The sequence below is a fragment of the Numida meleagris genome, chromosome 3 (genome assembly GCF_002078875.1).
Source record: "Numida meleagris isolate 19003 breed g44 Domestic line chromosome 3, NumMel1.0, whole genome shotgun sequence".
NCBI lineage: Eukaryota > Metazoa > Chordata > Aves > Galliformes > Numididae > Numida > Numida meleagris.
The window spans coordinates 24504707-24530832 of NC_034411.1; the positions used below are offsets into that span (position 1 = coordinate 24504707).

At 38.7% G+C, this 26126-nt stretch overlaps 1 protein-coding gene and 1 long non-coding RNA gene across 5 annotated transcripts in view; one reads left to right on the forward strand and one right to left on the reverse strand.

The window, feature by feature from the left end:
* Positions 1-23182, reverse strand: LOC110395299. The gene is made up of 3 exons (XR_002436316.1): positions 23051-23182; positions 6875-6960; positions 1-135 (listed from the first exon to the last, which is right to left on the reverse strand). It is a non-coding gene; the product is annotated as an uncharacterized LOC110395299 (long non-coding RNA).
* MTA3 (metastasis associated 1 family member 3) overlaps positions 1-26126 on the forward strand; it is a 696451-nt gene extending 670325 nt beyond the window's left edge. Inside the window, exons 32-34 of one of the 4 annotated variants that reach the window (XR_002436306.1) lie at positions 19892-19923; positions 20814-20899; positions 22974-26126. The gene's annotated coding sequence lies outside the window, so the exon portion shown is untranslated. Of the gene's footprint in view, positions 1-19891; positions 20900-22973 lie in introns of all 4 variants that reach the window. The other 3 variants (XR_002436305.1, XR_002436307.1, XR_002436308.1) reach the window with 3 other exon arrangements.

The window sequence follows — 26126 nt, forward strand, 5'->3', positions numbered from 1 at the left end:
CAATGATTCTTCCAGATGCATACTTTAGCATACTGGTACCAGCAAGGTAAAATTTTCAGCCCAGCTCCACGGAGGACTCAGGCAGCACCAGGGCAGTTTACAACCAGTACCAAGTATGGTTTCAGCGTGGGAAACCTAAATAGATTAAAATAACAATTTTTAGACTAGAAGACCAGCCTAAACTTTTTAGACTAGACTAATCTGGTCACCATTCTCTCAGCAGGAATTGAACTTTAGCTAGCATAGCTTACTTAGTCAGGGATCAAAATGGAATTGAATGACAGGAACTAGAGTCAAATAGACTTTCTGTGTCTCAAATTAGTCCCTTTAGTACAAGACCATATTTTAAATCCCAACCCAATGCAATGAGCCAAATAATCTTCCAACGCAGTTCTACGTATCCTCTCAATATCTGTTCAATCTGCAGTAACAGGATTTAATAATTCACAAATAGTTATTCAGCAAAGTAGTCCTATTAAATCGCATTACTAGTGTGTAGTAATCGTTCTCACACGCACTTGGTCTTGAAGTGGGAGCTCTGTGCAGGGGAGACACAGGATGCGCAACAGTAGGATGAGAACAACAGTTTTGTAATTGCATATTGCGTAACACATTTCTTTTCCCCCTCTTCTTGTTTTCATTATATATTCCCTTAGTGAATTCCTCCAGAGCTATATTACCCCTCTGGGAAAGCTTATAGAAAAAAATCTCATCTTGAAGTGTAGCATGCATCTTCCCTCCAGATGTCCATATCTCCAGTCAATCTGTAGACTCTTCTTTGGCAGTGCTAGGCCTGTGCTTTCTCAGAAGTTGTTACATGCCTGAGTGTTGGTGGCTGCCTTATTGTTTATGTGATTAGTCACTCTTGGACTATTTTAAGGAGGTGATGTATCATTTTTGTAAATTTTAGATGAACTTCATTTATATTCTGATGATTGATGCTGACCAGTTATCTAGCTAATTGTACTTTCTTGTGTATTTTCTCCAGAATCTGAAGTGCATTCAGAATGAACAAAAGCTTTTCTTGCTCGCTTGCTTTTTTTTTTTTCTTTTTTAAGGAGGGGGCCGTTGTAATAAAGCTAACAAAACTGTAGCTGAACTACAGCTTTATTATAAAGCTTGTGACAAGTTCTGGGATCTAAGCCAAAGTCAAACCAAATGTACAGTTTATGAGGGTGAAAGGTTTTACTGGCCAGTCTGGTTCTCTTCCAAAATGCCTTCATTTCACATGTAAACGCTAATAGAAACAAACAGTGGTAGTACCATTAACTTCTATTTTTGCCTCACCACGTCCATTTTGTGCAATAAGCCACAGAAATAAATTGCAAGAAAACCTGGGGAGGGGAAAAAACAAGCAGAAAGAAGAATGAAATGAAACTGTGTTAGATCCCTCTCTCTGAATTCCATCTAGCCTGTTGAGACTTCCTTAAAATTATTGGCTAAACTTGTTATTATTTTAGAAGGAGAATGGGAAGGTAAAGGAAGGAAAGAGGAGGGCTCAGGCTAACTCAAAAAGAACCATAATTATAAAAAGCTGCTTTATGTTCCTCCCAAGCTTTTTCTTGCAATGCTAAGCCAGCATAGTGGGAAACACATTCATCCCTTTGTGCATACCTGATCATCATTTTGCAGCAAACCCTAGTTTCTCTTACTTGGTTCTATTTAAGTCAGAACTCTTTCTGAAGTCTATGGGAGTTGTGCCTAAATAAGCCACAGCTCAAAACAGGAGGGTCCCAGGCCCCCCTTGCTCACTGTGGTATTATACACACAGCAAGCCTGTGAAAAAGCATGCTTGCACTATTCATCCCACATCCTTCTTGTTTCAGCTCCTATACATGTGTTTCCTCTGATTGCACCTTGTATTAAATCCAAGACTGATAGCTCCTCAAGGCAGTGCCTTTCCATTTACTATGTGTTTACAGTACACTTCTGCCAAAAGTACATCCTTATGCCAGGGTTATATATCAGTGCCTAAATATGATATATATTTGTTTTTTAATTTCAGAGCTATATTAAGTAATTGTAAGTAATCACATGATTAGTGGCAATTAGATCTTTCCTATATTTAAACTGCCTGCTGTTAAAACTTCCCTGCAAAGCTGGTGCTGAGATTGCAACATGACTCCCTCCTAGGGCTGTACAAACACCACTTTTTCCCTGAGACGCAGTTAACATGGAGAACTATGCATGCTGTTCCTTTTGAGGAACCATGTTTAAAACATTTATAAGCACCAGACACAACGAGGTTAGCCAGATAGGGTGTTTCCATGTGTCCATGTGTTGTAACTATAGAATGTAGGAATTCCTGTATTAGCATTTGCTTTGTTTTTCATGAGTAAACTACTTAATTGAGCTCATCTATCTGGAGTCCTATATTTGCAGAAACCAGATATAAAAGATGTCAACACATGTAGAATCCTGCTCTCTTATCTCTTGATGTTGCTATGATGGAGTACTCATGTATGTACAATGATACTCATTAGATACGATGACAATCATTCATTCAAATGGGAGTTGCATTGCTTCATCCTTGTTCTATCTATTTGTATTTCTTTCCCTCTGGATGAAGTTAACAACACGCCTTTTGTCATCTATTAAGAAGTATCCTCTCCTGATAAATGAGGTTTTACTGGTAATTGAGAGGAACCTGACAAAATCATACTTCAGAATATGTTGGTTTTTTTTTTACAGGAATGAACTCTAAATCAAAACAAAATGGGAAGCTCGTCTTTACTGACATGCCCTCATCTTGCCTTCCTTACTGCTCAACTATTAAGTATATGGCACTTTGTTTGCAGAATAGTTATGTCATCCTAAAAAACATAATTAAATCACTCAGCAGCCAGTTGGAGTACTTAACATAAGCTATAAAAACGCTGGTGGGGTCTTCTTACTGAAGAAACTTCACAACGTGTCTCTAGGCCAGACATGCATTAAGGCACGATTGCACTCACTACCCCAATGTGTATACTGATCTGAATTCTTGAGTAGTCGCATAATACACACATGATGTCTCATGAGTGACTCAGAATGTGTCCACACTGCAGTCAGGGTGCGCAATTCATACAGACATTTCCTCGGAGGTTTTAATAGACCTACCCCAAGTATTTACCAAGTATGGCTGGTCTGAAACTGGGTGGTATCTCTTACAGAAGAATTTGTGCCTCTCACTTTTAGGACACTTGTGCCTGTAGCAGAGGCCTTTGCTTCTCCCATAACTGGACTTGTAGAATCTTTTAAATGTGACAGCAAGGGAGAGAACAAGAGCAAGGGCAAATGAGAAACATAGGACCTTCTAAAATAAATGCTGCATGCAACATTTCTTTTTTTGTCATTGATTCACAAGTTATATTCTAATGAAAAATAACTATACAAATATAACAGCATGCCAGGTTTTGTTGAAGGTGATAATTTCAGGTTTGACCCCACATAAACTAATTCCTATTAATCTAATATAGGTATGAACTGTATGCAGTAGAGACTTTCTTATGACCCCTTTCCATATAGTTCACAGTCTGTATTGCAAGATGAGATTCATTTCACAATGTCATCTGGTGCAATTATAATATAAAATAATGCTTGCAATCAGAAGCAGGCATATCTTTGTTGACAGTCTTGTTTGCCACTCCACTAGAGTGGATTAACTGAAAAGTGATTCAAGGCAGGATGAAAGCAGTGCTTGGGAAATAAAAACAAAAATTTGAAAACTGTACAGAAGACACAGCAGAAGCAAAATTTCACTCAGTGATTAATGATGAGAGTACAGCAGCAACCTGGAAAAGAATGCTGTCGTGAAACTTTATAGCTCAGTGTGAAAGTGAACAAGAGAAAGCATACACATTGCTACAAAAGTTCTTTCTTAATAAATGCAGTTTAACACTGCCACAGATGTAGCACTAAATTTTCTTGTCAACCCTCAATTAAACAGTGGCAAGACAACAAGAGTTCAAGTTTATGGTGGTTTGTTTTGTTTTTGTTTTTCTTCTTTGTTTAGTCATTGTTTCAGATTGGCCAAGAAGCTGAGATAGATTCACATGTGGACAGGGCAAATGCATAAATCCAGCCTCTTGTTTACTTCTGACTTGCAAAAGGTGCAGCTCAACATAAGCATTCACAGACAGCTTCCCTCAAAGGAAATCTGTACTGTCCAGAGTGGGTCAGATGCAAAATGTGCAAAGTTTAGTACCGAATATCTAGAGGCTATCAATACCAGACTATTCAGGATTTTTTAAGGGCTCAAGAGTAGGCAAAATGAGAAATAACTCTGCCTTCTAGCTCACAGCAGCACTGATCTCTCAGCAAAACATGCTCAGATCTTAGGATGAGCTTAAATGCTGCTGCAGTTAAACTATGATACTGGACTTAGTTCAATAGACAGCAAGTCAACGTTATGTTTGCTGTAATGGTGCTTTTGAACCAGTATAGACTTCCTCCTTCATAACTGAAAAGTGGTCTGAGCCCCAGAACACAATGCTTATCCCAGCCAAAGGTGCTATAATTGTGGGTATTCTTGTTACTGATTTAAACAGCTCCAAGGGAGTACATTCCTCACACAGCTGGGAAGTCATGATCCCTCTTCTTACACTCTCTTGAGAATTAATGAATCTTATATACTTTTTCTATACAATAAATTTGGTTGTAAAAGAATGATTCACCTCTAACTCTTCTAGCTAGGAAAGTAATAAATGTATTTTTCAACTCTTACTCTGTGGAATTAATTCAATAAGGCCACCCTGTTCCTCAGGCAACTGCCCAACCCAATGTTTGCCAAACAAAAGGTAGGTGGGAACAGACTGCTGCACCACAGCTTAGGTGGGAAACTCCTGACTTTGTATAGATACACCTAGCAAAGTGGCAAGTTTGGAGAAATAGCTGCCTTTTGGCATATTTTATGGCTGACCTGTGATTCTCAAGAGCTTCTTTCTGAGTAAAGAAACTCTCTACCAAATAGTGCACATAAGTGTTTAATTTTGGTGTGTAAATATGACCCTGTGAGCCAAATGCTTCAATGATTTAATGGCTATGAACGCAACTGCACTTGCTTGTTTGTTAAGAAGGGATTTAATTTACTTTAGCTAAAACGTGTCTTCATTAGATCTCCTGGGACCTGCCTACAGTTACTAAACTGGGCTTTCTATATAGGTGTCTCTCTCTATATTCTTTGCTTATTATAAGGCATGATCATGTCTTTTTTAAAAACCAATTTCAGTGTTGCAGTGACTAAATGATGCTATTGCAACAATTTTTCCCTCTTAGATGACAACTTAGTTTCCATTTTAAAAGAGGCTGAGAATCCATATCTCCACTTGACTTCAGTGGGTGTGATAGAAAAGCAGACAACTGTTCCTCCCATTCTTCAAGACACACAGACAAAACTGAAATCTGGACCCCTTGACAGGGTGTCAAAATATTAATGTCCTGTTCATTCACTCTGTTCTTGCCTTTTCCTCTTGGAGAGCTCACCACTTTCAGCCCACAGCAATATTTAAGCAAGCGCTGAATACCAAAAACTTTTGCTGTTTCCAAATACCGGTTACCCTGGGAGTATGTAATGCCAGTGGTACCCTAAGGGAGCAACAACAAGCATTCAAACAGTGAGGAATCCCACAGTCTTGACTCATCAAGGAACCTGGGTAGATATTAAAACTAGACTGATGCCAGAACCCTGTTCTGTGTGTTAAGAACAGGCTAAAGGTAAACCAGAAATGTTGAAGGGAGATAGGAAGTATTAAGGAATTAAGGATAAGTGGCTAATATTCAATCTGAAGCATCCAGCTCAGTGAGTATGGAAAATTTTCTTTCAAGGTTTTGTTAAATGAAGAAAGCAAACAAACACCTGAGACAAAAGTTCTTTGGATGGCAAGGAACAGAAATCCTGTTAATTAACATTCACATTTCTTCTTTTCTACCTCAAGGAGACACTCTGTCTCCTTGGAGCATCTGTCCAATTGGCTGGTTGTTTCAGTTCTGTGGATATTCTGCTGATAGCTATACTGTAGATTCCCATGCCAGATACATGAGTTAATTAGCTTGTGGGCTGCTAGTGTCAGACTTGTTTAGTGCAGGAAAAATAGCTGACAACAAATCAACACTGTGTGAGATCTTGATTATTGTTTAGATGCAAACAGCAACATGCTGGCACTGCCTTACAAGTGTTTTCAATTACAGAAGGATGTTCCAATGCTAGCACAATGATGCTGGCTTTTTTTTTAGGAGAAACAAGCCGGATCATTGATGGGCCCTAACCCTGCACAAGTATTTTTTATGTGAATTTCTTTTAGGTAATCCTCTCTTCTCCTCTGGGTTCACAGGTTCATGAGCCCAGATCCTCAGTTTTTAAGGGAGTCTCTGATAATCAGCTGCTAAAATACAGAGAGGCCACAGAGGGTACTGGACATGCTCTACAATCAGCCTGCACTCACACAAGTATTATGTACATGCATCTAATTGCTTAAAGAATTTAATTTGAACATAAGTTGAACAAATACAAAAGATCTACTCCTTTATTTGTGTCTCTCCAACCTATTACCTCTTTCATGATGTCCTGCTTATTCCAAAACTGCTACTGTTCTTTTGAGTAAAATGTATACTACTCACTGCAATTAACCTTCTTTTAGACCTGTCGTCTACTCTCTACAGATGAATACCATAGCAGAATAGTGTTTACCATGAGACAAGGTATAGAAATGTTCAAAGTTTGCTAGGCACATAGCAGAATTGCTATGATTGCACAAGAGGCAAAAACATTCTGCAATTCATTCTTTGCAATGTTTCAGTATGCATTTTGGAAAGGCGTGGTATTCTTGGTAACAGTAAGATGTTTAGATTCTGTGGTGTTAAGATCAAGGAAAAATACACAAAATTACATACTTACTTTTGCTCTACAGCTGGACATTCCTGTAGATGTTATTTGTTGTCTCACTAAGTGTTGCAATATCTAGAACCAGACCTGGCCAAGTCCTGGTTTGAAAATAAAAGGGACAATTCTCACTTGAAATGTTTTGTAAATTTTTTTTTTCATTTTCATGTTGACAATACCATCTTCCACTTTTATTGCCTCATATCATTTTGTTATTTTACCATCAGAAATCCAAAATCTCACTGACTGCAGTAAAATTGTGTGAAGAACAAGGTTCTCCCATGTATACTTTTCACCATTTTTTTGCAACTTCCATGGTCTAATCAGGAAAATAAACGGAGGTAATGAGGCCTAACCCAGAGTCAGAAACCTAGCTGAGTCAGGATATAAAAAAGCCACAACTCAGATCTCAGAGGATACTCCAATGACCTGTTTTGACCTCATTTGCTTCTGAATCATCAAACCTCACTAGCTTGATAGCTGTAGAATCAAGGTGTAGATGAAGGAAACTCTGTGTTTTGCGAACTTGCACAAGCAGTAACAAGTAACTCTAGCCGTGTAATTAGCTACTTTGTATGTAATTAGTAGAATATGTACTTAGAACTCTTGGAATTAATTATGCAACATGCATGACTGAATTTATTCTATAGGTAGCAATTTGTGCATTATGTTGTATTCCTTGAATTTGTAAACAAAAAGGAGTTTGGGGGTGATAAAGCATAAGTATGTAAACAGATCAGAAGGAAGACATGGGATTGTGCTGCATATGTTTTAGGGGAAGTAAACAATGGCAGATGTTATGAGAAATAAAAATGCCTTGCAAAATGAAATGCAACTGTCAATCTATTCCTACTAAAGACACTGAAAAGCTATAACCTGAGGGTAGTGGTCACGAAGATAATTCTATCAGTGACTTCTTTAAAATAATCCTGATACTGAGGGTTTTGAAACTGTGATATCCCAGCTTTCTCTGACAATTTTTAAGACTCATACTTAGCTCAAAATATAGGCCCAAATTTAATCTCTTCATCCTTAATGCTCACTTAAAAGATTGTGTATTTTCAACATCTACAGTCAGCTCAGGATTGGTGTATCAAGATTGCTAAATGGTACTATTGGATAAATGTCTTTCTTCAAAACACTTGGAAATTTGTGGAGAAAGCAAAGAGCTGGGGAATTCAGAGGGGTATGAATTATTCATTGCAATCATTCAATCTATCAGTTTCATTAGATTATTGTGATGTAGCTAAGCAGAGGCGAGCAGGCAGCTAGAGAGGGAAAAGGGAGAATTTTTTTTAAATACCAGTTTGTCAAATGCACCTTCCATACATGGTGTGATTTCTGCTGCCAGATCATTGCTAGGATCACCCTAAAGTGTCTGAAATGACATTGATGTTTCCAGACTGATTTCCAAGGCCATTATTGCAAAAATGGCCTCCAAGTTGAAAGAACAAAGAGACTCAAGATTTCTAAGTGATCCTTGCAAGTCAGGACAGTGTCAGGTGTGACAATGATTGTATTAAATCCAGTTATAGACAACTGTGAAAATATTTGTCCATGACAGGACAAAACAAAGCTAAGAAGCATTCTATATCTGCTACCAGTTACAGAATGTACAGCATTGTAAAACATCATGATAAGTCCTGTGAGACTAAAAATTTGTAAAGTAAAAATTTTATAATGGTGATAAATACGGTGATATAGAATGTAACTACTGTCAAACTATTCTTTAAAAATACAAATTTCTTCCACTGAAATAAGAACACAACACAATTCAACACCTACTTAAAACAGCCATGAGACAGACATTCTTGTGTGATAGCTGTAACTCTATCAGTCACAGAAAGTGCAATTTAGCTAAAGAATTCCCTTTCATTGAACAAAGAAACTTACCAAATTCCTGAAATTCACAATCAGACACGAGATGTGTTAATTTAGGACAAGCACATTATGGACAGGATGCACTTTGCACGTTGTCAGAACATTATGTTTCTTCCAGGTGGCATCTGTAGCCTGGCTGCTTTCTTTCATAAGTAGGTTAGACAGGTATCAGTCTTTAAGCTCAGACAAAAGAGCAAACCATTTTATCATTTCAAGCTATAATGCTTCAGATTGTGTAGAAGTCCAGAGCTTCTTCTAAAAAAGATTTAACTTCTTCCTCTCATACTTTCAGGAGGAATGATAAATTAACAGGACAGTTATATATGAAATTACCCAGGAAAGCAATAGAGAATCATTACTGTTTGGAATTTATTGATGAGGGCAGCATACCAGTGTTCAGTCCAGATCTAAATCAGTGTTAGCTCTTGATTTAGGCACTGAAGACAGTGTGTGGATGCTGCTGGGCAGAGAGCGCTGTTGAGATTTAGTAGCCGTAGTGTTAACCGTGTATCCTGCTCAAAACCAAGGCTTTCCAGTGCTAAGTCATATGGAAACATGCTCTGCTCTGAAAGGAGAATTTGGAAGTCAGTGACACCCCATGACGCCTTTGAGGTGGGGTTTGTATGGTGAGAGAGAAACTTTTTAAGTCAGTTGGTATAGTCAGAAAAAAACACTCAGGCCTGCAAATGCTTTTTCAAGATGTAGGGATTTCTAGCACTTTCTCACCTATATTAAAGAACTCATTCTTTTTCCTGTACTAATGGTGACTGAAAGATCTGAGTCCAGAGAGAATTGCACAAATGCTGTAGATATCCTACTTTATTCCCTGTCAGGTAAGTGTGCAGTGTGTGGATCAGTATTTTCATAAATTACACAATCTAGGGCCAGCAAGTAAAGCAGTATCTTTCAATCTTATGAACATGTTAACTTTATACTACCTAATACTGGCAGCCATAGACCCTTCCCCAAGCAAGAAATTTCCTCCTAGCCACCTAAGTTCACAACTCAGGTAAACAATCATGTAGCGTGTTGATTGATTCATGGGCGTGAACAGAGCATAATGCTAGTATAATACATATACAATTAAAGATAACCTCCCACCCACTGTCCCTACTCCCTTTGATTGCCAACAGAAGCTGTCCATGTGCACTGGGGTCAGCAGACTCTGAGCAGTGGGTTCCCATAAGGCAGAAGAGCATCAGGCGAGCTCAGGAGGAATGAGAGCAAACAACCACTGTGCCTCATTCCAAAACAGCCACCATGATCAGGTTTCTCTTCCTTTGCAGTCTAAATGGCAACAGCCACAACTGGAAACTTGTGAACTTTTCAATACAATTAAGTTATAGCAAGTCAAAGACCTTTCTAAAAAGATTCTTTGAAAGATGTCATAAAGTTTCTGTGAAAGCAGAAATAAAGAATCTGGTTTGTAACTTTTTCCTTAATCAAACACTCAGCAACCTATAATAGTAGTCATGAAATAACTAAATTTTCCTTACCAGTGAAATGCTCCTAAGGACACAGCTTTAGGGGAAGTGGGAGGGGATAAAGTAATTTAAATAATAATAATAATAATTTCTATGATTCCTTACATTTCATTACTAATATTTAACTGTTGCTGTGCCTGGCCTGTTTTTATGAGTGGTGTCTGCAAAAGTTCACTGGGTTGTTTTTTTTACTGGCAAAGATATCAGCAGAAAGCAGAGTTTGGGGGAGGGTGGAAAAGGGCACACGTGGCTTTCCAGAACCGAAGGTTTCATTTGCATGCACAAGCCTGCATGCCAGCACTGCATGCACACACGTAGGCAGTGAGTAGCTAAGCAGCACAGCTTTTATTTCCAGGTCTTGGTAATCACACGTCAATGTAAAATATTACCCTCCAAAAATAATTATTCTTGCAAACATCATGAACCTAACCAAAGTGTATCAGATAAATTATTCACTGTTTCATTATTCACTCAGCTCTACTTCTGTGGGTGTGCTCCCATCAGCATTTTGAAAGTCAGCCCAAATACTGGAGCTTACCTATGAGTACAATGAGAGCTAATGATTCACAAAGCACAGTTCTGATTTTAGTAACAAGTGTTTTTAAAAATCGCTTTCTAGACTCACTCTGAAAGAGATTAGCATAAAATGTCCCTATCTAACAACCTAAAAAAGAATGGTTAGATATTAGCTTTGACAAGCTTTTAAAGATCAGCTTTACTGCTGTCCACTGTTGAAGATAGCAGGACTGTACAACTGGTACTATTTCTCTTCACATCTATCAAAATTTCAGATTTACCTCTTCACCCATAATGGATTACTTTCATATGAATTTCTCAGAGTTTTCAGTCCAGAAGATGTACAACCACGTATCATTGGACTGTATAATAATAGTTTGAAAACAAATTAGAGTAAAGATGCTAAACCATTGACTCCTACTACTAGGCATCAGTAAGGGTCATGGTCTGAGTGAATTTAGCCACAAATGGCATGGACTACTGAAAGTACTATTACAGGTACTGTCAGTGTGTCTGCAGATCAGTTACATTTTAATTTTACATTCTGAATGGTGTGCATCCAGTCTTAGGGCTGATCAGTTATTTGAAAGTACCACAAGCAAAACAGAAAAATCCCCCATTAAGGCAACAGGTTCTCAAGGATGGAACCACTAGAAATGTAAGAAAGCTTCACTCAGAAGGATTCCTTCTCAATTTTCAGAGAAAAAGAACATGCTGGTAAAGCTGCCAAACCAAAACTAGCTGATGCATTTCTTAGGATGAATACCTCTTTATCCTCAGTCTGTTAGGCCTTGTTGACCTAGGTCAATTTAAACAGAAAAAATGCAGATGGTATATGATTTAGCCTCTACAGCTATTCAGAATGAATCATAGATGTCAAATACTTCATTAAAAATCCCTAAGCTAGTATTAATCTCTGGGGCATGATACAGTTCATACAGGCCACAGAAAGGAGAATGTGTTCTCTCTTCCTTGCTTCTAATCTATTTGATTCCCAAAATGCTCACTGGATAGCTTATAATAAATAGTACAAAAAGGCATTTATTAGGAAAACATTTGATGAGAGGAAAGAAGATGATATCTATATGCAACTTAAGGATCTTAGACATATACTGTTTCAAACAAGAGACCTGGATGGCAATCAGAACTCTACTCATCCTTCTCAAGAATATTAAAATCCAGCTTCTTCCCTGATAGCATCAATGATCAAAAGGCATAAACAATCAGGCTTTCTATGCTAATGACTGCACTGAAATATTTCCTTAAGTAGTTCCACCAATTAGAAGGAGCAGCAGCCATTAAGAGGAATCTTAATAATGGATTAGTTATACACAATCCTTTGGAAAAAAAAAATAGTTTTTGATCTCATGTATCATTTTTCTTGAGATTTGAACCTTTTTTTTTAATTAAATTGTTCCCAAACTCTTAGAGCATGATGCTACCAGCCTCTTGCCTTAATTTTTATTAACTTAATTTGTGAATCATTGAAAATTAATATATTTTTGATTCATGCATGAAAGAGGAGATCTGAAAGTTTAAGTAATAGAGTTCTCAGAGAAAGACTAGTGAGGCAAAGGATTTCTAATTGCTGTGAACTAGTAGGGACAGAGAAAAGCTCCTAAAATGAAGTCACATTTCTGTAATTGTATTTCATTAAGAAGCGATGTCAGGGTTAAGACTTGACTTTTTGAAGTAGCACAAAAATCCTTGAATAAAGAGTTACTGTGCTTTATTCACATGGGAACACAGAAAAAGGGATTGCTTGTGCTTCGGGAGCATATTGTCATAGAATCATAGAATTAGCTAGGTTGGAAAAGACCTACAAGATCACCTAGTCCAACCATCCACCTACCACCAATAACCCCACTAAACCATGTCTCTCAACGCTATATCTAAATGTTTCTTGAACACCTCCAGGGACGGTGACTCTACCACCTCCCTGGGCAGCCCATTCCAGCGCCTGACCACTCTTTCAGAAAAGTAGTGTTTCCTAATGTCCAGCCTAAATCTCCCCTGGCGCAACTTGAGGCCATTCCCCCTTGTCCTGTCACTAGTTACAAGGGAGAAGAGGCTGACCCCCAGCTCACTACAACCTCCCTTCAGGTAGTTATAGAGAGTGATAAGGTCTCCCCTGAGCCTTCTCTTCTCCAGACTGAACAATCCCAGCTTCCTCAGCCGCTCCTCATAAGGCCTGTGCTCCAGACCCCTCACCAGCTTCGTCGCCCTCCTCTGAACACACTTCAGGGCCTCAATGTCTTTCTTGCAGTGAGGGGCCCAAAAGTGGGCACAGTACTCGAGGTGGGGCCTCACCAGGGCTGAGTACAGAGGGACAATGACAATTGTCCACAACACATTTAGAAGAAAAACATTTCTAATTAATCGTGTCCTCCAGTGATTAGATTAATACTTGTCAAAATTTGGTCAGTATACATTATCATAACAGAAAGTCACACTCAACTGTGTACTCTATTCAGGCTATATGTTGAGCAATCAGTGCTACAGTGCTGGAGGATATAATGAGTAACTTCATGGTCAATTCAGAATTAGCAAGAGCATCACATATGTAATTGTTAACAGAAGCAATGCAGGCTGTTTAGAGGTTGTGTGATTCCTCTGTAGGCTGTTCTTGCCCTAGAGTTAAGAAAAATAACCTAATTCCTTCTTTGTTCCTCATTTATGTGGTATGATTTTTTTTAATGTTTAAAAAAAAAAAAAGCAGAAATACACAACAGTGTTGGTAAGGAGCTTTGTTTGGAGGGCTTCCCAAGTTGTTTCTACTGTGTCCAAATCAATATGCCAGCAGGGTCTACCCTCATTCATAGCGTAACAGGTACTTCAGCCTCCCAGCTGAACCTGTGACCGACTTATCTGAACATCTCCTCTGCTTTGCTGCAAAGCCAGGCTTAATCCATCAATACGCATCCCACTAAGGCCAGGTGGAACGTGTTAGTCAGTCTCCTAGCTTGGAAAACTACCAGTGAAGCCCTGCATGACAACTGCAGAAATAAACCCTGGTGACTAGTGAATCACAAATCTCCGACAGCAACACTGCTTTCCAAAGGGAATTTAGTTCTTGTTCAGCCAGGCTCCAGGACATGTTTTGAATGCTGTCTAAGTACTTGTGGGGCCACGCTCTGTGTTAATTCCTACTAGTTTCAAACTTCTGGTGACCTTCATACCAACCTGCAGAGCATGCAGCTGAAATACAGTGCCCTGCTAGCAAGCCTGCTCAAGCCCTGAGTAGTGAAGGGAATCGTGAAACCATTCACTCTTTGTCAGCTTTCTCTTTCCCTCAATTAGAAAAAAAGGAGGTATTTTGAAGGCGAAACTTCTGGTGGTTACATGCCAGTCTCCTAGCATCCTTAAATAAACATAAGCATGCTACTCCTGCCTCTAAAGGGGTTTGGTTTTTATCTCAGAACAGGAATGTTTAGGAAAACACAGAGGTTTTGCAGGTTGGAAAAGCATTTCCCACTCAGCTCTAGTTTTAGTAATGGGAGGCCTCCAGTAGTATTCAATATTTCAAGCAATTTTGGTTTCAATTAAATTAATAGAAGAAAAAATAAAAAAGAAAGGGCTGGGAGGGGGGGTAAATTTTTCCTACCCTGAGGGAAAATTCAATTACATTAATTGTTCTTTTGCAGAGCAATGAAACAATTTCAGCAGAAGGAACATTGGAAAATGTCATCTAATCTGCTTCTGAAATTCAGTTTATGCAATGAAGCACCATTTATGCGGAGTCCACAAATTTACTCCAATTTTGAGCACTAGCCAAACTCCAGTTCTCGAGTTCTCATGTTATCTGAAAACTTTTTTAGGAATATTAATGGTCAGAGATAGGTTTGTTGTTGTTGTTGTTTTAGTTGTTTTGTATTGCTGTTCTTGTTCTCCATTCCCAGAAGCACCTAAATGTTTTGAGAACTTAAGCATCAAAGTTTTGAGTGTGCCTATGGCCAAAGCAACTGAAACATCTAGGCTCATTCCACAGAGGCAGCTGAGGGACATGGGTTTCCCTGGCATCTCTGCAGCATCTAGGAAATGCCTTGGAAGCCAAAGCCCCAGTGACCAAGGCTTGCAGTTGTAAAATACAGCTTAGAGGAATAAAGATGGCAAGAAAGCTACAAAACAGCTTTCCAAAAAGGAATACCTATGACTGTGCTCATACAACCAACAAGTGAGCATCAAAGTTAAACTGTATTACCACTGGGTAATGACTGATTATTCTCTAGGACTTGTTAGGCTATACCAATCTATGACATTAGTTGAGACCATTAGTCACAACTAAGGACACGGTCTAAATAAACATGATCCCCAACCTCATGCAGATCCAGGCAGGGCTCACGTTAGGATTCATTAGAGAGTTTTGCAAATGGTACCCATGGTCTTCTGGAAAGCATATGCACAACTAAAGAGTTTTCAGAGAGGTGATTCACTTTTTCTCTGCGTGCTTTTAGGAACAATCCTATTCATAGCTGGTAGGCAAGGTAAGTGCTTGGAACTCACATCCAGCAGCCAGGAGTTTTACTCCAGAGCACATAAGAAAACACTGCTTCAAAAAGACAGTAAATGAAACCAAACCCAAGAAAATAAACATGAAGCCAACATTTTCCAAAATATACCACCTTCAGCTGGTTCTTGTTTTAAGAATACCGTAAAACTGAGTTATTGCAGGTACTGCTGTCTGGAAATGCCCACTATTACAGCTGATAAGATAAACTCAAAGAAAAAATCTTGAAATGGCCTCAAAGCACCCTTTGAAAAAAAAAAAATTAGATCACTTTAAGCCTGCATATTTTGGAAAAGAGTCTGGTTTTCACTACACTAACATCCATCTCTTCCATTCTGTACGTGTGCAAACACATCTCATCATCTGTTCTTTTATTTATTTATTTTTTACAGTGAATTTAACTGCTGGCTACCACAGCTTGGAATTTCATTAATTTCACTAGGTTTTGTCCTCTTCTCTGAAGCAGTACGTTAGTGTTGACAACTCAGTGCTACTAAATGAATCTCACATTTACACTGAATGCCTGAGTACTTTTAGAAGCTTGACTTTTTCATACTTCTGTCACAAGTCTCCTTGGCAGAAAAAAAAAATAGCAGCTGAAAGAGGCATGTTCACTTTCTGAATTCTATGAGAGAGAGTGGAAAAGCAACTTTTTAATGATGCTCAAGAAAATACTTCGCAGTCAAACCTCAGCAGCTCACTGCCCGGTTCCTGTCTGCAGAGCTGAGGCTGCCCACGCTCAGGGGCGATTGGCAGCCAGTGCCGGGTTCCTTCACAGCACTGCTAATCTGCACTAATACTCTCCCATGCTTCATTTAATTTCACTCTCAGGGCTCTTTTTCAAATTCCTCCTCAAATCTTCAAGCAATGCCCTCATTGTTTAGGATTCCTTTACCCTGACAAGGGTGACCTCAGATATCCTCTCCTCTTTCCTGCTCTGTAACTCAGGCAGTCCACTTACTCATTCATATGGCAACCGCACATAATGGCCTCCACATTAATTAAGTAATTTTGGTTCTTTAAGGTACTAAAGAGAGGTTTTCAATCTTCCAGTGCCTTTCAGGCCAATTGAACTCATTTTTTTTGTTGTTGAATGGGCCAGAGAGTACATGGAAGAAGAGCCAAAGAAAGCATGCTCTCTCGTTGGGTCATTTCTTTCATGCTGCTGCAGGACCCCCTCAAAACAACATCAGCAAGTCTAATTTGCCCTAGCAGCGGATGGGAAACAGCCGCAAAACCTGCAGATTAATTTATGTAAGATGTACACTTTAAAGCAAGTGAGAGCAAGAAGGAATGAGAGAGCATTTACAGAAAAAAAAATACCAAGAAAAAAATAAAAACATGCTGTTGCTGTGGGATGTAGAAGGACCCTCTTGTTTCAGCTCTCTTGGGAGCTGAGTGGCCCCAGGACAGAGTCCTGCCCTTGCTTTATGCTTCTTTTTCATTTGATGCTTCAGTCATCTCACAATTCAGTCAAAATCAGAGGAAGAAAAAGAATAATCATACAGTGCGTGATGAGTATTCGAGCAACTGCTGGCGTTTCTAGCAAAGACATTTTGGTACTGCGCAGACAAAACAGGAACAAAAAGGGTTTTTTTTTTTTTTTTTTTTTGAGGGGTCACACATAGTACCAGAAAAGTAAAAAAGTGGTAGAAACTTTGTGGTACATGTAAGTTAATGTTCCACAATCAATACTGAAATCAAAGGGAAACTGCAGATCAATACATGATGTGGATTGGTTGACATTGCAACTGCGACAGTCACAGGGAAGCTCAAGTCCAAGCCATCATTCCTGTTGAACCAGTAGACTCCAGTTGCTCCCTCATGGCCAGCTGTGATCATCCAGCTATGATATTCTCATGAGAAGAGTCCTGCAATGACATATTGAAATCCAGGGGCTGCAATGCTTGGCTAGGTACTATTCAGTGTGACTTATTAGGGAACAACTGCACCTTTACATACACTTTTTTTCTGTACGCAACTCAGCACATGCACTGAGAAACAGCATGACTGACAGTGGCTAGATGTCTTGTTGGTATCCCCAGCAAGGCCAAGAACAGTCATTCCTGTGACAAATCGCTCTGGCTGGTGATACTGCAACACTCAGGAGGCATCACATGTGGTGCTACCACTGTGCAGTAACCATTCTACTGCTAAATAAAGCTGACTTAATTTTCTATGTTCTTAGAAACTCATATCCAGTCTGATCTATCCACCACATCTAAAAACATTTGTTTACTCTTCATGCAGCCACAACTCTTAGTTCTCAGATGACTGCCTCTAAAGTTCTGAGGAAGTTCAAATTAAGTTTCATAACAGAAGCACAGCATTAGTGTGGACTCATACCTGGTGAGAGCTAGTTCAGCTCCAAAAGGTTTGTGCTTTACTTTTTTTCTCCACACTGTTCCTAATCCTCGTCTTAACATTAATGAGACAGAAATAATAATATTCAAGTTCCTACCTCATGTCTAAATGCTGATCTAATTTGACAGCGGAAACCTAACTGTAGAAACTTTCAAATGAACCAAACAGACAAGAAGTGCAAATCTAAAAAGAGGGCGAAGACATTTTGTGGATTTAGACCTTAAATCTTGGATTCAGAAGAGACTAATACTTAAAAGCCTATGTCACAACTTTCAGCAAGATGTCAGGTACAGCTAATACGACATTTAATACTGATGCAGTTAGATTTGTACTCGTAGCAGTATCACCTATGTCAATCTAGAAAGGAAATAGCGATATAGAGAAGCAGCAACATAGTATGCCTTTATATTTATAAATGCGGTTGTACTGGGACAATTTTCCAACAAAAACACATCCAGTAACCTAAATGGCTGTACTGATGCCAGATCTTCTATAGGAGACCAAAAAGTCTCAGATGTCTTAGATGTCTGTAGCACACCAGTTTCACTAGAATTTTGGCAGGTAATAGCATTTCCAAGCCCACATGTAAGCACCAGATCACATCTGAGAAAGCAAGAAGATCTTAAGTTACCTGTGCAATGTGAAAATATTATTTTTAAAACAGATGAAATCGTAGGAATTGGCAAGTTAAAAAATAAGGCAGCCATCTTCAAAAGAAGAAAACTGAACAAAGCCATTCTAGAGATAAAATAACAAAAGTAGATAGAAATATGAAATAATGCTGATTATATTGGCAAGACTTTTTATATAAACTACATTTGTGGAAAATGGTAATGACAGCTATTAGCAGTATATATAATGCTATCTGAGCATTTGATCTGAGTCAATAGATATGCTGTTATCTCCATATGTATGAATAGATAAATTCAATAATTTATAGATTCTGAATTTCCTGACTTAGGTCCCCCCCACTAGAGGCTTGGAAACTCCAAGTGAAGGAAGAAGGAAGGAATTCCTTACTTTATCTGACTTTTGGGGAAACTTCAGGTTAATTGATACAGACTGTCAGTTTTAGGGTAGTTCTGACTGCCCTGTCAGAAACATGCTGGTGTGCCCACGCTGACAGATATCCATTCCAAGACTAATCTTCATGGCATCAAAGCCTTGATCATCTATCACAGGTTCAACAGTGTACTGTGGCAGTGTAGCACATGGATCTTTCCTCTGGATATTGACACAAGATTTGAGAAAATGCCAGTAACATTTCCCTCTCCTTACCTAAGTCCATTTCACATCCAGACAAAATTGTTCCTATTGCTCACTTGGGGAGCATTGTAAGCAAGAACTCTGGAGAATTTGGTGCTCCAGAACTAGCAGAATAACATGGGAACCAAAGCTCATCGCAGGTACTGGTTCTATGAGCCCCATCTAAGCATTTATGGACTGTACCAAGCATACAATTGCAATAGTATTTTCTCATAGCAGAGCTCATTACTTCTATATAGTAAGAAGACTGTACACAAGGAAGATGATCAGAATGATGATTGCAGATATCTCAGTGTTACTCCTGCCATGAAGCCCTTCAGCTCCAGTACAATCTATACCTATTGCCAGTGACTAGCCAACACAGTCAGAGACTTATGTGATTTCACAATGTAAAGATCTAAAGGATAGCTGAATCTCAGTTAATCGTTAATTTTAATATTTGCATAAGTTTATTTTTAATAGAGGAATAACAATGAAACAATTAGTTTACAGTTTACAGATGGTTTTGTATTTGGTATCCTTGAACAGGTATTTGTGTGCATTTCATTATTTTATTCTACACACTTATTTATCCTTTGAATTAACGAAGTACTTAAACATTCCTGTTTGCATACACTCCATCACAGATTTCTGCCATGAATAAGCACAAAGTGAGAACTAACAAATTGCCCACCAGCCAGGTACCCTTGTTCTGCACTTTCCAGAACATCAGTAGAAGTCTGAAGGGCAGAAAACAGATCCCTGGAAAACAGTTTGCCACAGCTAATTCTTTATGAAGGGGAAAAAAAAAAGGTCCTTTCACATATTTAAGAAGGCTAGGAGATTGTTATCATTTCCTCTGCAAATCACAAAGAGGTACTTTTAAGAGAATTCAGCTAGGGATGGTGCACTCTTAACAACTCGGAATAGTCAGGCCTTGGTTGCCTGGTTTAAATGATAATCAAAAACCCTAAAATACATCAATGTGTTTTACATGCACTCCTAATATTTCCCTCTCTTTGTTTTTCATTTTAGATGTGGTCCGCTGTTCACATTTATAGGCATCAGTAGGTATTTATTTTATTTCAAATTGCCTGCATAAGATATTTTTAGGTTCTGGGCTGAGTTACGGCCTCAGCTGTGCTAATATAAACCAAGATACTCCATCTTCTTGAGTGAGCTCCCTTTAGTGAAGGTGTAAGCAAGACCTGGCTTTCATACCTGATATGTGGTGCCCTGTAAACATCTCACACTGAGATCTCAAACAGAAATATCTGACTGTTTGAAACACTGCTAAGTACATATCTAAGTCCATTCCTGCTCAAGTTTTTACTGGAGTGCCATTTAAGAACTGTTTGGAGATAGAGAGAAAAAAAAGAAATAGCTGGACAATTTGACCTAAGTTTCTACATTTACCATTTGACTGTACATTTCTCTTTAAATGTGCTGTGACTCAGACATGCATGCACTTGCCATTTGTGTACATAGTGAATAGCAACACACATTTCATGTGACCAGCCCTGTTTACTTTCTCTCTGAAACAGAAGAGGTCACTGTGTCTGAAACAAACCTGAACTTAAAGCCCAAGTAATAAGTAACGTGAATGCAAACAGACCAAGCAATCTCTCCCTGAAGTCAGCACGAAGCAGCTGATATTCCTCACTGCCCCCCTGCAAACGAGCTAAGTGGGAAAAGGAAAGCATTAATGCTCAGGAAGCCTGAACAGAGCCTGCAGACTGATAAACCCAAGGCTGCACAGAACTACCCCGCCTTTCCAGGTGACCCCACTTCTCCCTGGCACAACACAGTGTTCTGAGTCCCCACTCTCGGGAAGGAGGGGAGAAGCTTTTATCTTCCCAGCTGTGTGAACAAACTCAGATTTACTGAGCGAGCTCCTGTGAGTCAAGCTAAATCAATGAAACTTCAGCACTCAAACCTGATGCTTTATTTCCTTCAGACTGAAGTTCTGCTCACTATAAATGTGATCTGGACCAGCACGTGTGAGATCGTGAAGCAGAAAAGAAATGAAAACAGAATGTGATGGTACGTGAGATCAGCTCCATGCTGATGTGATAATACATTCAAAATTCTCATTTCTGTAGAAAGCTGACCACAGGCACTTCATCAATCAGTATTTCAATTTGTAATGTGTTCCGTATGGTTCTCTGTCATTACTTAATGGGGAACATCCCCTCTGAAAACATCTGACTTGGAGCTCTGCATCGAAAGAGCCGCTCATGTTTCAACCACGTTTCCCAGAAACTGAACACTCAGCAACATATTCATTTTAGTGACAGCCACTGCTAATGAGAAACAGCCATGCCTTCATCAAATCCTTTACAACCCAGGGAATTTTATATTAAACAGGAAAAAAATTTCACTCATTCACATGATGAGCAAATCGCTATAATCCCAGCTTCACCATCCTAAGGGTTTATACTGAGTTGGTGTTTGTGTGTGTCCTTTCTTTGCACTTTTTATTTCTCTCACCGTTTTTCATCTCTCATTAGGCCAGTTGTACTAACATGTGCTCTGCATATCAGGAACAGGAAGCTGGACAATGAGGCTGGGTTTATCAGAAGCTGAGAGCTAGTGGGAAAAAAAAAATCACTAAGTGCATCAGAAGCTAAAGGCTCACACAACAGTCAGCAATTGTGTTAGATCAGAAGGACCTACAGAAAGCAGTTAGAAAAGTTGAGTGCCTTTTGTTGGAAAGCTACATTATTTTCCTCTATTAGTCTCCTTTTTCAGGGGATGATTGATCTCAGACCTGTTTTTTCTTTTTTTTCCCGCCAGTGTTTTGTCATTGTTGAAGTGTTTTGTTTTTAAATAAAAAGCAGCTATCCCAAACCGTAAGTTGCTAATACATTAAACAAAAATTTAGCAGATCTATAACTCATGCAAGTTGTGAAAAAACTGAAATTCCAGAACACGTTAGGGCAATCACTTTTGCAGAAGATGATGTAGCAAGCACTGTACCTTCATTTAGAAAAGTCTCTGCTGGCTATTCATTAAAAACACAATAATAAAACAGCTGGATGTTCAATATGTCACAGAGTTCAAGCAGTAGGATTTCTACAGGGAAGAAAACAGTGTCTCACTAATCTATCAAGAATTATTTGAATCTGCCAACAACATAGTGACAACAGATAGTCTATTTCCATAATGAACCTGACAGTGGCAAAGCAGGATAGCAGGCAGGGCAAAGCTGTGGTAAGAGTGAGAGCAGCAGTTCTACCAGCCCCAAGACCAGGTGGCTTGCTCCCTTGGACTTCAGAGAGATTTGTTCCAGGAGAAAGTGATTGAAAATAGAAGAAAGGGTTTTTACAGTTACTCACATTTACATTGTGATATTGACCTAGGCAAGGTATAAGGTCTTTTGCTTTGGAAGAGTATTATAATCATCTGGCCACATGCTATTAAATCAAGGTCAGAGTTGAATTTTTAACTGGTATACCAAGTTCAAAGCATGATTAATTAGCACTTTTCATTTCTTAAAACACAGGAACATATTATGTTTCTTCACACTAAGAAAGTTTACATTTTCCTCCTAGATTCATTCCTTTTAAGACAGTGGTCGCTCCAGAACCTCAGTTTAGCCTCAATTGCTCATACTTTTCATTTTCACCAAGGAAACCAATTACGATGTGAGAGGAATGAAATCCAAGCACAGCACATGTCAAAAAAAAAAAAAAGCCCCTAACTTGTTAGCTTACTCACCAGGTTCACATGGAAGAGGCAGCAACTCTACTCATTGTGATGGGAATTACTAAGGAGAGACAACCTTTGAAAATGCATGACATGAAAACCCAAGCCTGAAATAGCATCTCTAAGACAAGGATTACAATATGTGAAATAGGAAGGCTTCAAGTAATATGAGGTACAAGAAATAACTAAGAAGTTAATAATCCTCCTATCTGAAGCAAAGCACTTGAGATAGGAGATGTGAAAAGTAGTAGGGTTAGAAATCAGAAGTTGCTTGAGCTAGAGAGAGAGACAAGCAGAACTCAGAGAGCACTAGGGAGTAACAGGGCTAGATTCTCCACACTGAAGTTATTTTAGATGGGTTAAAAGATATGAAAAGACAAACTAACAAAACCTGATTTATACTTTACAGGTGATAGATAGTACTACTGTGTAAAATGAAAAGCTATAAAGAGAAAGGAAAAAAGACTGAGAAACAAGGTTGCCTACCTCAGAAGATTTTGCAAGTTTACACGAAGGAGAGCTATGGAGATTCTAAACATGACAGGTATCACTTCACAGATGAAGAAAAATAGCAAACAATAAGGAAAATAACTGATTAAGAGGTTTGTTGGTTGACTGATTTCTGGAAGCTGAGCAAAGGAAACGGTAACAAGACTGCTATTAAGTTGCACCAGTATTTATGGTGTGTAGCAGCTGAAACCCATCACACAGCCTTGACCCAAGCAGCAGGAGCAAGTGTCACCACCTATGGAAAAAGAAGAGAACAGCCTGGGCACATGTGAAGTTCTGAGCCAATCAAGTAACTAGCTTACAGGTGCAAACAATAAGGTTGAAATTATGTTTTCTCCAAACAAGAAGCTGTTAGGAATCACAGCTGAAAATGACTTCTAGTGTGTGCTTCACTACACTGTTTATCACCTCAGTGGCCTTTAAGTTGAATTCATTCAGAAAGTGCACGTGTGTGTTGTGTTGGATTAAGGCTTTTTTGTTTCGTCTCATCTTTTGGTAGCACAGAATGGCTTTTCCATTTGATAAGGAGCTTTTAGTCTTTCTGTTCACCTTATACCTCTAGGTTGTTTTGTTGGTTTTGGGTGGTCTTTCAGTGCCTTATGAAAACCCATCAGTGGGCCCAACGTGGTCAGAAAGTACAAACGCAGGAGGGACCCTGTGGATGTTCCTGGCTCCTTCTGGATTTAACCCCATCCCAGGGAGAAATTTGAACCTTACTAACAGACCAAAGATGAAAGAGAAAACAAAGTCTCTATAATGCCAAAAATAAGTTACTCATTTTGCAGTTCTGTATCTTATGCCTGCCAAGGGGAGCCATGGTGGTGCTCGTTTCAAAGTGTCTGCAGGGCAGCCAGCCCAGCCTCCTGCTGTTACCACCCTCTTCCCATTGCTGATAACTTATTACATATAACTAATGACTGCTGTCACTGTATTCCCATTACTTATAACTACTTATTAGAGTTATTGTTGTTGTTATTAAGCTAGCAATAGGCTAAATCCCAATTTCCCAGCTCAGTTTTTATTCACACGGAATTATAATCAGCAGGCAAAACCTGGCTAACGCATTCAGTACCACAATATAAAGACACAAAACTATTAGAGAGCATCCAAAGGAGGGCTTTGAAGATGGTGAAAGGTCTTGAGGCCAAGATGTATAAGGAGCAGCTGAGGTCCCTGGGTTTGCTCAGCCCAGAGCAGAGGAGCTGAGGGGGGACCTCATGGTGGCTGCAGCTCCTCACAGGGAGCGGAGGGGCGGTGACAGGGCCTGAGGGAATGGCATGGAGCTGTGTCAGGGGAGGGTCAGGTGGAGGTTAGGGAAAGGTTCTGCACCAGAGGGTGATGGGCATGGAACAGGCTGTCCAGGGCAGCGGGCATGGGCTCAAGTTGATGGAGTTCAAGGAGCATTTGGTCTTAGGGTTTGGGTGTTGGGTGGTCTTGTGTGGAGCCGGAGGTTGAACTCAATGATCCTTGTGGGTCCCTTAGTGCACCAAAAGTGAGTGGCTCGTGTTTCCTTTTGCAGTTCAGCAGCTGCCTCCTACTGTCCTCCTGAATCAGCAGTTTGGATGAAGTGTTATTGCCATAGTCTACATCACTGGTAGAAAGAAAGAGCACAATTAATCAACTCTTCATTTCATAGCCTTATAAAACACTCTTGCACAAATAAGCTGGACAGCTTTTGTTTGGAAGGGATGCAATGGAATCCAAGAATTAGATTGTGAGAGGAATTTGCAGTGTCAAAAGTTAATCACAATTATTCTCTTCACTTCTTCTGGCACAGATTTAAGAACTTGATTTGATATGAGTTTAGAACAGGAAAGAAGAATTGTTATGCTGAAGTGATCTTATTGAAGACATAGCTGAACATTTACAATAATAATTTAATAATCTAAAATAAAACCTTCATCTTTGACATGCAAGCCTCTTGAGTTTAGGGCCCTATTATAAGCTAGCATTTTGGGATGCAGTTTTGAATTCACAAAGAGGTTTAGGTACTTAGTAAAGGAATCCTGATTTCCAACATATTAAATGCTCACTGTAGGGATCTGAGACTTATATCCCATTATTAAGCCTGACCTTTAGCATGTCCTAATGTTCAGCACCCTTCACTGACTTTTGAGTGGGAATTTATGCCATGCTGCTTGTCATGTGTGACTAACATAGCAATGTGGTCAATTTTCACATCTTGCTATGTGCCCTCTGCATAAGAAGGGCTTTACAATAACTGTTATTAGTGATAAAAACAATAATCATCAACCTAATTTATGTTATTAGTTATATAGAATTACAGGAAATTACTGAACAACACATCTGCCAATAAAAATTATGTGTTCCCCCAAAATACAAATTAATTTTAATGCTTAAGTAAGGTTACTTAGTAACAATAAAAAAGCCACATTTATTATGATTAGCATACTTAAACACATTTCATAAATCTTATATTGCTTATACAATAAACAAACACTAATTTTATAAAAAAATGACTTAACATTAGCAACCTTTTTACTGCATCAATACAGATGTTATTGAGTTATTGAATATATTCAATTATTTAGTATATTTTCCAAATTATTTAATGTATATCTCGACATACACAAAAAAATAAATAAAATATAAAATTGGGGAAATGCAGATCAGTATTTTCTTGCCTATCACTGCTCTACTGATTAGACACTTATTCCGGAGAACTTTCAAATTCCTGTATCATATTTTCATGATATGTTACATAAATGTAATAGATCAGCATTGTATAAATATACTAATAGTTTCCTATTCTGTTATCCTTCCATAGACACTAAGTAAAGTGAGATGTACAGGGCAATTTATTCATTTATAGAGCATAATGAAATTATGGCAAAAAGCACTGTTGTACCTGATGGATTTTTTTAAAAAAATTAATATATTTTATAATTTATATATAACTTTATGTATTTCATATTTTTTTAAATATAGGCAGCCCAGTACTTCTGATGCACTTTAACCATTCTATTCTCAATTTTCAAAATACTCGTGTATTTAAAAAAAAAAAAAAAAAAGTGGTTTTATGTACTTTAGT